Source organism: Chelonoidis abingdonii, chromosome 4 (assembly GCF_003597395.2).
Source record: "Chelonoidis abingdonii isolate Lonesome George chromosome 4, CheloAbing_2.0, whole genome shotgun sequence".
Taxonomy (NCBI): Eukaryota; Metazoa; Chordata; order Testudines; family Testudinidae; genus Chelonoidis; species Chelonoidis abingdonii.
In genome coordinates this window covers 154,166,731-154,181,018 of record NC_133772.1, presented here as the reverse complement: position 1 = coordinate 154,181,018, position 14,288 = coordinate 154,166,731, and positions in this window count along the sequence as shown.

Here is a 14,288-nt window from a genome sequence, read left to right as displayed (position 1 = left end):
AAGCTTAGTTGTAAAATATGCCACAGACACCTTTATATGGTGTGTTTGGGCAGAGCTGGCCCTAAAACTCAGCCTTAAACCCAGAAGGTCCCCCAGTTTGAACCCTTCTTGGCACAATCTCTCTCAGTTTGCAGTGGGGTCAGGCAAGAGTTGCACTAGGCCTTGTGTTCCAAAACCACATCTGCTGGTTTGCTGGGCTCAGAGAGATGCAACCTCAAGGCTTAGGTGCAATTACGATGTCTCTTAAGAGGTGGCACCAAGGACCTCTTGCATGCTAGCTTCTGGGATGCAGATAATGGGCGAGGAAACATACAATAGAAAACATGAATGGAACTGAGCCATACAGAAGCATGGGGAGCGAATAGCTTCTCTTGCTAAGTAAGTTAGAATTGGGTCTGGAGTCTCTCTCTACCACCTTGACACATCCTCAAAAGTCTTATCCACTCAACACTTGGTCAGTTCATTCTCAGGAGCTCCTGATAACAAACTGGATCCAAGAGCCTCCAAGGGTGAGCTGAAATGTTGGTGGTCACATAGCCAAATGGACTCAGTTCCTCAGAAGTATTTAAGCGCCTAACTTCCATTGATTTTGGAGTTAGGTGCCCAAATACCCTTTTGAGGAGCTGGGCCGTGGAAACTGTGTTGCTCAATCATCAAACCCCACTGAGCAATTGTGTGCCCATGGCACTACATCCCCCCCAATCCAAATTCATTCCAAAGACTTCTTTCAACATGTGAATCCTTTGTGAACATGCTCTGCAGCTGGATAATGCCAATGGCTGTCACAGGATCCAGAAAATCTTTGGCAGACAGTAGGATTCAGCATCAAAATGCCCCAGAACCTTGAGTAACTATGAGAAGGGGTCTCTTAGCTCAGAGATAAGTTTATTGGAAGGTTGAGGTGGTCCAAATAGGAAGAGAAATTTGAAGCAAAGTCCTCCTTGGGCATACAAGGTCCAAGCAGAGGTTTCTCATTATGATGACCCTCCCTTGTTGCAGACCCAAATTTACTTATATTGCATGCAAATTTGGTGGTCCCCCCGTACCGTGAGGGCCAGTGGCTAGAGAGAGGATTGCTTTAGTGCAGTCTCGTTCATTCCGACAGACTCCATGTCGCGGCCCATCAGCCATGAGGGTTCCCCTGTTTGGACTCTGGCCAGGTCTAGTCTGTGCAGCCAATAGCTGCGTCTTGATTCTTAACCTTTGAAACCAAGAATGTTATTCGGCAAACCATGGGGATTTCGCCAGCAGCGTGTCTCCTCTGCCAGCCAGCCCGACACAGCATCTCAACAGCACTGGAATCTGCGCGTGGGCCTCAGAGCAGTGGTGAAAGGAGTGAACAGCTGAGTTATGTCATGATCTATAAACACAGCCTTCTGGATCATTAAGTGTCAGCCGGCAATGCCATTTTCCTCCGTGGTGATAACGTGTGACATACTCAGCATTATGCTATATCCTGAGATAACTCGGGCTACAGAGCTTTGCACTTCACACCAGCACTTGCTCTTTGCACTGTAAATTATTCATTCGTTTCGGCCAATGAAGGGCCAGTATAACGCTGTGCAATTCCTTGCTTAAAAGGTCATGTGAATCTCCCATCTGCTGGCTATTAAATTACTTCAGGATTAAAAAGCTATATGAATTTTAGATGACCCAGCCAGCAGACAACCATTCAACTCCCCACCCCCACCTTGCCCCTTGCATTAAGCAAAGTGGTTTTGCAGTCAGGCAGCCTGTTCCCATTAGCAATTCTTTTCTTTTTTAATGCAAGGAGATTGCCTGGCTCAGACAGTCACATGGCAAAGAAAACCACAGGCTGGCTTGGGCACATGGATATGAATTTTTATTTTGACTGGTTCATCTTTGGAGCTGGTACTGTTTCTGCCACACATTTCTCTCCTCTATAGAGTGGACGATTGCTATTTCTGTTGCAGTAGCAACTATAGATGACTAACTCCTAGCAGAAGCTCAGTGTGTTAGGCCCTGTACAAACACATACTAAGAGGCAACCTCTGCCCCAAAGAGGCAAAGTGTGTGACAGGAAAACAGAGGCAGATGGAAATGAAGAGATGCGCCCAAGGTCAGACAGCAAATCAGTGCCAGAACTGGGAATAGAACCCAGATCAACTGATTCCCAGTCCAGTGCCCTATCCATGACTACATAAGAGCAGACCATGCTGTCTCTGCCTGCCTCAGTGTGGGGTGACAAAGTAGCTGCCTTCTCACGGTCCCTTCAAGCTCTGCATTTCCATGACTGCACGGATTTATCAATCTAACTTTAGGCACCCATCTTGGCCAATGGCTTTTGGTTCTTCCATTCATCACCAACGTGTACGGTCCTGCCGTCTCTCAGAACGCCCAGTTTAATTGCTTTAAAAAATATCACCGATGTTCTCGGATTTGGGGTGCCCACCTTGAGCCCAAGGTGCTTGGCCCCTCCAGAAAAATCAGGCCAAAGGTTAGCACCCAACAACGGAGGCCTCTGAACTCAGTGGCCACTAATGACAATTCTGGCCGTTAGGTGTCATTATATATTTTAACAAACAATGACAACAAAATGCAATTTAAACTATTGTGCTGCAAGGGATGGGGGGGCCCCAGAACCTAGCTGTCCAGAATCATTAGCTATCGCCAAGACATTAGACAGGGAAGAGAAGGCGGCTGGCTACATGGTAGGTATTTTGGGGGAATCCTCTCCTTTAGCTCCTGACTAATTAGGCCATGCATGGGGAGGTCCTGGGTAGCAGCCAAGCCGAGGCTCAGTGGCTGTCCTATGGCATTGTGTATGCTGGGATTCCCCCCATGGAGTGGCATGAGTGTAGACTAGAAATGGTTGCCTTCCCCTCCCCCTCATGTCCCTCCCTCTTCCATGATAAACTGCTGGGCCTAACCTCTGAAGCCCTCCGCAATTTAGCCCCGGCCTGACTGTCTGTCCTGTTATCCTATTGACTTCTGTCACGGCTCTGCCAAGAACGTGAACCTCCACTGCCCATTTGTTCTCTTCTGCCACAATCACTGCACAGCTAAGTTGCTTATTTTTCCAGGCTCTTTCTCAAGCCATGTTACCTGTTCCTTCAGACTGATTGTCCCCATCCTCATCAGCTTCCTCCTCAGACATTCCGGGGTGCAATCCAGACCAGGGAGGGGTTGGGGTATCACTTGCCTTGCAACCTTGGGTACCTCACAATGCTTTGCTGCTGCAGCTCCCACCTGGGCTGCTCACAACCAGTCAAACAGCACCCCGGTCACACCTTCAGTGTTTGTTTGTGCATAGCCACAGCCCTGGACCAGCAACTCGGACCCCAGCTGTCCGTCAGCAACGCCCAGTCACACTCTGCTTCCAGCAGCCTTGGTTACTATTTGCAGGGTGACCCCCAACACATGCCCAGTTCTGGATTTCCCCCCAAAAACGTGTGTTCTGCACTGTCCGGCCCTCTCCTGGACAGTTCTTTAAGGGAATCAATATACAACAGTCTGTTACGTTGAAGGGAATTACTCACACTGTTCAGTTTAAAACAGCACTGGGATTTGTTTTGATTAAAGAATAAAAAGTGTATTTAACTACAAGAGAGAGGTTTCATGTGAGTACAAGGCATTAAAGTCAGAAATGGTGACAAAAGAACTAAAGATCGAACGCCTCCTGAATTTTACAAACTAGGCTTGGTTCAAGGAAGTCCCTTTACCATAGGGTTCCAGTAACATGGCTGATGGAACTCTTAGGCCAAGACCTGTTTCCAAAGTCCATGGGCTGTTTCTTTTGTCCTCTTAGGTGACAAAGAGAGCGATGGAGAGGGAGAGGCCACATTTTTGCCCCTTTCTTTTACAATTCAGTCACCTTTTGAAATGCATTTCCCTGAGGGTTACCCCTAGAGAAAGGTCCTTCCAGCTGTGAGAATGGAGACATGGGGTCTGGTAGTGAAAGAGGCTGCGGACTGTTTCTTCTCACCTCTGTTTGCTGAAATGCACATTTTCCTTGTCCCCGTCTCCCCCCTTTTGCTGTCTGAGGACTCTGTTTACAACCTATATGTAACTTGAGGTAAGTAAACACACACTCCTTCGTTTAACATGGGTTTGAACATACGCCACCAATATCAGTCAGGGGAATTCATAACTTTACATATAATATTGCTGCATACATTTCATCATGATACTGCTGACCAGTGAGTTATTGTTTTTCACATGATACCTTAACACGGGACATCTTGTACAAAGATTATTACAATGATGTAGAGTGTGTGCATACAAAAGTGCATTTGGTCACCCCTTCATACTCTATCTTCCAAGTTACTAGGCTATAATATCGCTAATTACCTCTCATTCATTCTATTTCCACTCACAGGTCTTCTGTGCCCAAGGCTGCTCCAGGTGCACATCACACCAAACTCCCTGGCTCTTGAGATTAGGGTTTCATACCATATTTTATCTATTGCTTCCCTAAAGTCAAGGCAAAGTGCTTTGATGGTTTCTTCTCAGCAGCTGTTTCAAATAAAAATGTCCCCCAGTGTTGGATGCCTGCTCCTCTTGATCTTCTTTAACCCAACTGTAGCCTTCTAGTTCTGTCCCTATTCTGTGACTTCTGCATATTTCCAGTGGCTGACGTTTCAGTGTACAGGTCTAGACTACCCTCAGGCTCCTCCTTGCCTGGAGGAAACTCTGCATTAACATCCACAAAACTTCCTCCTTCAAACTCTCCTTTAATGGAATGCTACAAAAAAGCTTGACAGTGGTTAGGCTGCAGGTGGGCTGAGATCCCTAGTTCTCTCTCACTTGTCTGTGTTCACCTGTTGTCTCTTCTCTTAGATTGTCGGCTCTTTGGGGCAGGATAATCTTTTCTGTGCTCTGGTTGCACAGTGCTTAACAGAGTGGGGCCTGTTTCATGACTTTGGCTCCCAGGCACTATGATACTACAAGTTGTGACAAAGTTCCTCCTCTACCTTGGTGAGTCCTGCGCTTAGTGGCGGATTTGCTCACCTCAGTGATCTTCCCCTCTGGTGGAACCCACAGTCTGGGTCGACTCCTCCTGTGTCTGATCAGGAGTTGGGAGGTTTGGGGGGAACCCGGGCCCGCCCTCTACTCTGGGTTCCAGCCCAAGGCCCTGTGGATTGCAGCTGTCTATAGTGCCTCTTGTAACAGCTGCTTGACAGCTACAACTCCCTGGGCTACTTCCCCATGGCCTCCTCCAAACACCTTCTTTATCCTCACCATAGCACCTTCCTTCTGGTGTCTGATAATGCTTGATTGTCTGATAATTCCTCAATCTTCCAGCAGCACACCCTCTCAGTCTCAGCTCCTTGTGCCTCTTGTCCTAGCTCTCACACGCATCCTTGCTACTCTGCTCCTGCCAGAACTGGGTGAGTCCTTTTTTAATCAGGTGCCCTGATTAGCTGCTTGATGGCTGCAGGTGTTCTTATTAAGTAGCTATCTCCACTGCCTTCTAGAAAGCTCTTAATTGGCCCCAGGTGCCTTGATTAACCTGGAGCAACTGCCATTTGGTTACCAGGGTACTAGGGATTTGTTTACCCTGGGGCTAACATACCTGTTTCTCAGTACTTTACTGTAGCCATCTGGCCTTGCCTCATCACAAAATAAATAATAATATATTCTTAAGGCTAAGCATTATATCAGCATCAACAGCTCTCCTCCAGAGATAGTCCAAGTACCTCTGCTAAAGAATCCAATGGTTCTTTGGTCACTTTCTTTATCATTTCTCATCATTTCCTACTCTGGAATGAGTCGTTCCCACTGGTATTTCTTCTTCCTGCCGTCAGGACGGAGCTATGTATGTGTCATTAGTTTATGGCGAACATTCCTCATTGTCCTGTAAAACGAAGATTATTTTTTTAAAGCAATGTCTGCCTTCCCATGACCCTTCACTGACCCCTTCTGCTTTTGTACTTACGATGTTTCCTACCATTTAACTGACATGCTTTTGCAATCTTTCTTTTATTCTCCACATTCTTTTTTTTTAAATCATGTTCCTAACTTGAGCCCTGATCCAGCAAACCACAAGAACATTGGAATGGCCAGACTGGATCAGAATCAAAGCCAGCATCCCAGTCGCAGATGCTGGTCAAGAAGGTGGAGAAATCACCCATAAGCAAATGTGGGGTAATCTGGCCTGCACACAGGTCACATCCTGACCTCTGATGGAGATTAGTTTTTACACCCGAGTGACATCATTATATCGCTATAAGTCTGTAGTGTAGACCTGACCACAGACACATAGGGCTGGAAAGGACCTCAAGAGGTCGTCTAGCCCAGTCCCCTGCACTGAGGCAGGGCTAAGTATTGTCAAGACATCCCCCACAGGTATTTGATTAAACTGGTCTTAAAAAAACAACAACCTCCAATGATGGTGGTTCCATAAAACCTCCCTTCCAGTAGTTTTGTTAGCATTAATGGGCATTCTTGTCATTCATACAAATACCCACTGTCTTTAAAATTTTGTTAAGATTCTTAAACACTTACGTTACTTTAAGCATGTGCTTAACTTTCTTCTCGTGGTTGCTTTCCCAGACAGGTCTCGGCGAATTAGCCAGGCTTTTCCAATGCAATGCAGCCGAGTCATTTGGCAGTCTGCTGGTGCTTTCTGGAGTATGAGTGCAGCCTTGCTGGATATGTACAACTCTCATGGTCGGCTCTCCTTTGAGAGAGAGGAGATGACACCTGCAATGGTGCAGCCCCCCCCCACACCCCCCAGTAAAAAGGTCTCGCGGGTCAGCCAAACTGAGCTGGGTTCCTGACTTATCTGGGGCAGGTGCTGCCTGTTTCAATCACAGAAAAATGGAACTGAAGGAGGCAGAGAAATAGCGAAAGTGAAAATGTTGAATGGGCCGTAAGTGCGGAGAAGTCTGTGGTTGTTCTCTGAAACATACCAAATGGTATGGAACCTGGCAGTCTATCCCCCTCTCGTGGTGGCTAGGCCTGCGAGAGTTTCATGACCCTGCTACAGCCACAACTACGTGACATGTGTCTTGTAGCTCATGCAGTAGAGGCTCCTGCACTGAGTTTCAGAGGCCCCAGGTTTGAACCCTGCTGCCGGCAAGCAGGGACTTGCTCTGGAAGTCTCTGAAGCTTGGGGAGGTTCGACCCTACCCGGTGAGAGGATGAAACCTCCTGCTTGGTGTGGTAATCTCTCCCCGCTCTAGTGGCTAGACCAACCAGCTAGAGAGTGATGAGTCAGCTACAGCCTGAGCTAAGTGACACGTGTCTCCTTTTAGCTCATGCATTGAGGTCCAGGTTTGATCTCCACTGCTGTTGCCCCATGGGAATCAACATTACACCCAGACCAGCTGGTGCCACTCACTGTGGTGTAGACAGAACCCAGTGATTAAAGGTGCACAGGTTTTTTCTGTTATACTCAGTTCATCTGGTGGCTAGATTCCCCTAGGGAAATATTTGTACTTGCCCTCTTCAAACTAAAAATCAAACTTGCCTCACAGCTAAATAAGCCTACATCTCCAGTCCAAATTGGCAGGGTGATTCTCCGGTTTTCTCACACACACACTCGCGCTAGCTCTCACGGAGCAGGCGTGAGCACAAATGGCAGAGTAGCTGTTGTAGCATGGGTAATGGCAGTGGTGGCACAGACTTACAGTCGGTCCGGAGAGAAGTTGTCCTCACAATTAATTTTGTACAGGTTGGAGATAGGACTCAGGGAAAGCCCAGAGCACTGTACACAAGTCAGTTGGGGATTAACGGGTGACAGGAAAAGTAATTAAATTTTTCCTTTTAAAATAAGACACCAGAAAGCTTAGCTGCTGAAGGTTCTCTATAGTACCAAAGAGATGCTCAGCAGTTCCCTATGAAAGTCCCACTGACTAAGACGACACGGCACAGTCGTACTTTATCAATATCTGCATCTAAGAAAGGTCAGATGTTGGTATCTAGCAGAAAATCCCTTTCCTCCCTTTATCATTCCATATTTCAATTTTAAAAATCCATCACCTGTAAGGCCCTTGGCATTGTCTAATCTAACCTCCTGCATCATTCAGGCTGGAGAAGTCTGCCCTGAGTCTGGCCCAAAAAGTAAGGCTGAACCACAGGATGTCTTTTACAAAGGCATCCAGCCTTGATTTAAAGATTGCCACTGATGGATGACCTACCACCTTCCTTGGTAATCTGGGCAATGGCTAATTCTCATCACTGTTAAAAAATTGGCCCATATTTCTAATTTGTCTAGCATCAACTGCCAATCATTGGGTCCTCTTCTGCTTTTGTCTTCCAGATTTAAACAGCCATGTAACACCACACATCTTCTCCCAGGGTTCTGGTAAGGAAGAAGGGGTCATCCTACATCAAGGTAAAGCAAAGGAGCTCTCTGGAGTTCCCAACCATGGGCATATGAGAGAACTGTGGTGTCTTAAGAAAATAGAGTGAACTTTCAGGAGGCTCCCCTCCGCCAGAGGGTTTTGGAAAGTGGACCAGGCTCTCCCTTCCAAGAGTAACCACTTCTTTCATCGGTGAGCATGGTGGGTATCTATCTGCTAATGCACATCCTGTCTGCATATTGAGCAGGAAGTAAAGCTCCATCTGGACCACACACTGATCACTTGATTTATTCATCTCACTTCACGCTCCCATATGTGGCCAGACAGCAGAACCTCCAGATTCATCATGGTGTGGCCTTTTCATAGAACTTCCTGTCTTCTCTCTCCTCACAATGCCCCTACTGTCTGGCTTGATTGCATTGTACACGCTTACTGGAATCATCTTTCCCCCAGCTGGTGTTGCCATCAGATCTCTCTTATGTTTGTTTTGTGATTCCGGTTTGAATCCGAAAGTTGTGGGAAAAAGGAACAGCTGCAGCTTGTGTTATTTTGGCCAGTAGAGTTTATTCAATGACACTTCTGCAATCCCGGTTTTAGATTTAAAAAAAAAAAGAAAAAAGCTTGCAATGGGAAGGTAATTATTAGCTTCATTGGCTTCTTTGATAGCTTCATTGGGATAGCTTCTTTAGTACTTTAGTATATTTAATGACAAGGAAATTCAGTTAATAAATGGACAACATTAGAGACTGATAGATAGGTGGCCCATTAGGGACATCCAGTCTCTACTGTTCTATCTAGAGTTAAAACTAGTAAATTAGAAACACTACTTTCTAGAGCACAGGATTAGGAGTCAGGAGATCCAGCTCTGCCACTAACTTGCTGTGTAACTTTGGACACGTCACTTCCTGTCTTTGTTTCTTCTCCCACTTTATTTAGTTTGTAAGTTCCTTCGGGTCGGAACAAGTTTTATTGCACCTAGCACAGTGAGGCACTGATCTCAGTTAGAGCCTTTAGACACTGCCATAAGGATGATAAAGCAGGATGATTTCTATTACTGCTGTTCCTTTGCATTTATACAACCGCTGAGTTTTGCAGGTAAATAGTAACAAATTCACACACTAGCTCATTTCAGATGAAGATGATGGAACTGTGCAGGCAGAGATGGACTTTTTCCAGCAGCTTTGAATAAATTATTTGGTATGGCACAGAACTCAATGACCACCATATTTTAACATCACCCTGTATTTGGGTTTTCCCACTTACTTTTGTGCCAATATGATCTACAAATGAAGACTGCATGTCCAAATGATTGACTGCTTTGGGTTGAGAAAGAAGTGGGAGATTTTCTTTTCGCATAGACATGAATTTGTTAATCACATGAAGGCTAACGTGGAAAAAACAGGTGTTCTTAATCAGTAGTCAGCGCAAGTGAAGATGTGTTTGCTAGAGCTATCAAGACGAATTATGTAGTTGCATTCAATGGAACGAGTGCTTGTCAGCACAATAAACCCACAGCTTACATATGATACATTGTCCTACAGATCAGTTACTTGGAGAAGACTGTGCAGGACCAACCAACTATCAAACATACTGAAGAACCCAGTTTTCCACTGTCTCATGACAGAATCCAATATTTCTGACACCCATTTTCCTGAGGGAGGTCTCATTTCACAGGTTTCGATTTTGTTGATTTGCTGTTGCCAGAGGGAACCTCTATTGACTTAGAAGTATTTTTCCTTTGAAGACCAACAACAACAACGAAAAAAGAAACCTATCACCTGCCACAGTGCCTGGGTCTACAAATGCAATTGCATCAAGAAACCATTGGAAAGACCACATGCTTTGGCAACCATCAAATGGGGTCTGCTTTAACAAATACTTTGCTGTGTTAAGGAAATTAGTTTTGAGAGTGGACTTCATAACTAGGATGCATTCTTCCTGGGACCAAATGGCATGCAGAGGAGATATTAGTGCAATATTACTAGGTACTCAAGATCTCTTATTATAAATCTATAGCAATCTGGCTAGTCTCTGAATACATTAATTTTGTAAGCGTCTTATAAGAGGCTTTCACAATTATAATTATTGTTTTGTAAACGGAGTTTTGTCATAATCAGGAAGTATTATCTTCCCTTCCATTGCACCGATCTTTACTCATCATACTAAATAACATTGCATTTAAAATTTCATTATGCCACCAATTGAAAGGATAAAATGTAATGTTTACCCCGTAACATTCTCAGTCTGGCTTGTAAGTAGATCAATTTTTCCCTCGCGCAAATATAATTAGCATTGAACTTGGTGCACTTATGTAGAGGGATTGTCATATTGAAAAGTCCTTGCAAAAAATAATTATATCAGGAGGCTACAGTCGTAGCATGTAAAAAAATTACCGCTAGTTGTTTGGCAGAGAGTTGAGGTCACTTTTTTTAAATGTAAGCCTGTATTGTATTGGTCTGGCGGAAACAAAGAGTAACTGAATCCTTTCATCAAAACATTTTCTTTACAGCATGGAAACATCAGACATCCATTGATGGGAGGGGATGGAGGTGAAATACTGCAGGCTGTCAACACGAGATAACTTGTTTTGAATGCCAGGTGATGTAAGGAATCTGGCAGCAAGTCACAGGCAACAGTTGTGGCAGTTTAGATGGCCGGTAATGAAGGACCTGACGATGTAGCCCCTTCTCTCTTTCTCATGCCATTTTGGAAAGGGCTGCACCATCTCAACAGCAGCAGCTTGCAGCCTGGCACCTTCCGTTCCAAAATGCAGGCCGCCATGTGTATCTGCAATGGCAGGTCATTGGAAGCTTGGCAGCAAATGACACAATATAATCTCTTTGCTGTTATGGCAATTGTTATTTCAATTGCCGTAGCACCTAACACTCCAGGTAGAGGTCAGGCCCGCCCCCTTGTACTAAGCACTGCACAGACAAAACAGTCTCATCCGGAGAGCTAGCAATGAAGGATTTAGCCACAGCACAACAGCTGGCGGGGGGGATGGGTGGGAAGGATACAGTTCTAGCCAAGGCAGATGCATGTGCATAAATTAAATTTTAACAGGGGGGTCTTAGGAGTCACAAGTAGCAGCTGTCTGTGAAGTGTGTGTTGGAATGCTTCTATGCAGCTGAGCTGGAAACACGTACGCCCTTGTAGGGGGTGCAACTGGGACAGGTAAGTGACATAAGAATTTGAGCTGAGTGGGTGAGGAATCAGAAGACAAGTGATGAGGCGTAAAGCCCTTTGCCCCTCCCCAAGGACTGGCCAGGGGCTATTGACAGCAACATAAAGTGGGAGAAGGATGACAGACCAGAATCAGCTATAGCAGGCTGTCCAGCATGCCCAGACTGGTGTGTTTTGCAAAGAGACACTAAAATGCTAATATTTAATGTATTACCTGGTGCATTGTAAGACACTGCTTTGCTATGCTTGCAGCTCCTGAGCTGGCTGTTAAAAGGCTTCCTTGTTCCTTGCATACAGGGTTTAATTGGAGGAAGCGCAACAGCCTACAAGCCTTGCAAGGAAGCAGTATCCTGCACAGTACATCCAGTTACATGCTTGCTGAGAGCGAGAGTGCCATTCGCATTCAGAGAAAGCAAACGCTGATAGCGGTAGTGCAAGCATATTGATAGGAACAGGACTCCTTAGGCAATGACTTAACTTTCCCCCTCTCCAGATTAGGTACTATTTCACACGCAGTAGCAGATGCAGCCCAGATCCAGGTGCTTTATGGATGCAGCAACAGTCTCTGCCCCAGGGAGCTCACAGTCTAAAAAGGCAGACAGAGGGATCAGGGTTAGGACTAACATACCACATTCATGCTCCAAAGTGCCCTCCTCTACACCTGGCCTTTAATCCAGCACACACATGGTATTTAATCCAGCATCTACTAGAGCAAGATCTGTCAGATCACGCATGCCACTAATTGCATTGTTGTATTGTCACCCCCTTTGGAAGGGGTTTGAACACATGTAGATTCGATACTCAGGAACGTGAACAACCAGGGGTGCTGGTGAAAAAAAATCAAAGCTTAGCATCGCTCGGGGCTTAGCTCATAGGTCCGGTGCTTCCATGATGCTCATCCTCTGATCCGTCACTGGTGAGGCAATGCAAGATCGAGATCTCGTAACTGCCCTGATCCTCCTCTTGAGCAGGAGAATTGACTAGCAGGCCATGTTCCTGGCAAGTCACTCAGGTGATCAAACTATGGGAGAAGACCCTGGAGCTTTTCCTTTTAGAGAGAGGCTGGCCTGGGGTGGGGAATTACTTTACTTATTCCTGAGGAGCGCTCAGTCAGAAGTGCTCTAAAGTCAGAGGACTGGCCTGAATTTGCAGAGGCATCCCTGGCGAAGTCTCTGCTGTGGGGTGATGGTGGATATGGAACCTCCATCCTGACTCAGAGCCCGTTCTTCTGGCAGAGAGCAGCTGCAGCGGAGCTCCCTTTTGGCACCTCCAGAGAGGGGCATCTCTTAGCCTCTGGCTTGCTCACCATGGTGGGGGAAGAGGAAGCAGCATGAAGGAGCTTGGGTGGCCCATGGAAGAGGTTGTGCTCCCAGCAGCCCTCAAATATGGTTGCCAAGCTAAGATGCTAATGGACGTGGCGGCAGCTACTGTTTGCCCTGCCTCAGGCTGAGGGTCTCTGGAATAAGGCAGGAGATTTACCTTTAAAAGGTGCCTGTGGGCAGCAGGCAGGGTATTGTGTGTGCAGGTGGGGAATCTCTCCATCCCTTTTCCACAGAAAGCAGGAGGCAGAATTTCTCCAGATCTCTGTGCCTGGAGATCTAAGCCAGCGTGACAATCTTTGCACCACCAAGGACTGTGCTAGCAGCTTGCCAGGAACCAGGGGGCTGCACGCAGTTATTACAGGTATTTACGTATCTGCACATGAGCAATGAGGTGTTTAAGCTCATTTCACTTGCAGTCACCACAAGGTAACTAGGTCTTGCTTTTACCTGTTCTCCTCTTTCATTCTTATTTTCTTCTCTCCTTGATCATTGTTTTAATTCTCGCTTGTACTCAATTCTTTCCTTTGACCCTTCTCCCTCCCCCTCCTGAACTGTGCCTTTCATGCTTTAGCCTTATTGCCTCCTGCCTCAGCTGTTCCTCCACCCTGCTCTGTACCCTTGACTTTCTCTAGCCTTCCAGTCTTCATAGGATCATAGAAATGTAGGACTAGATGGGACCTTGAGAGGTCATCAAATCCACCCCTGGTGCTGAAGCAGGACCAAGTAAACCTAGACCATCCTTGACAGATGTTTGTCTAACTTGTTTCTAAAAGCATCTTGTGATGGCGACTCCACGAACTCCCTCAGAAGCCTATTCTAGTGCTTAACTACCCTCACAGTTTGAAAGTTTTTCCTAATATCTAACCAAGATCTCCCTGACTGCAGATTAAGGCCAGGACTTCTTGTCCTACCACCAGTGGACATGGAGAATAACTGATCACCCTTCTCTTTATAACAGTCCTTGACATGTTTGAAGATTATCAGGTGCCCCCTCAGGCCTCTTTTCTCAAGACTAAACATGCCCAGATTTTTCAAACTTTCCTCATAGGTCAGGTTTTCTAAACCTTTTGTCATTTTTGTTGCTTTTCTTTGGATGCTCTAATTTGTCTGCATCTTTCCTAACTTGCAGTGTCCAGAAGTGGACCCAGCCCTCCAGCTGAGCCTCGTCAGTGCTGAGTAGAGCAGAAGAGCCATCTCCTGTGCCTTACATATGACACTCCTGTTAATACACCCCAGAATGGTATTAGCCTTTTTTGCAGCTGCATCACATTGTTCACTCATTCCATTTGTGATCCACTATCACCCCCCGATTCTTCATCTCTCCCCCAATCTCCCCCACCCTCATCCATGATTTTTTTGATGCCCAGACGTTGACAGAGCACTGTCATCCAGGCAGAGCTCCTCCTCTCCTGCTGCCTGTGCTCATGGAGGGGTCACTACTGGACATGGTTTCCAGTCCAGCCTCTGTACCCCTTGCCAGGAGACTGCTACACATGGGCCTGGGAGGAGACGG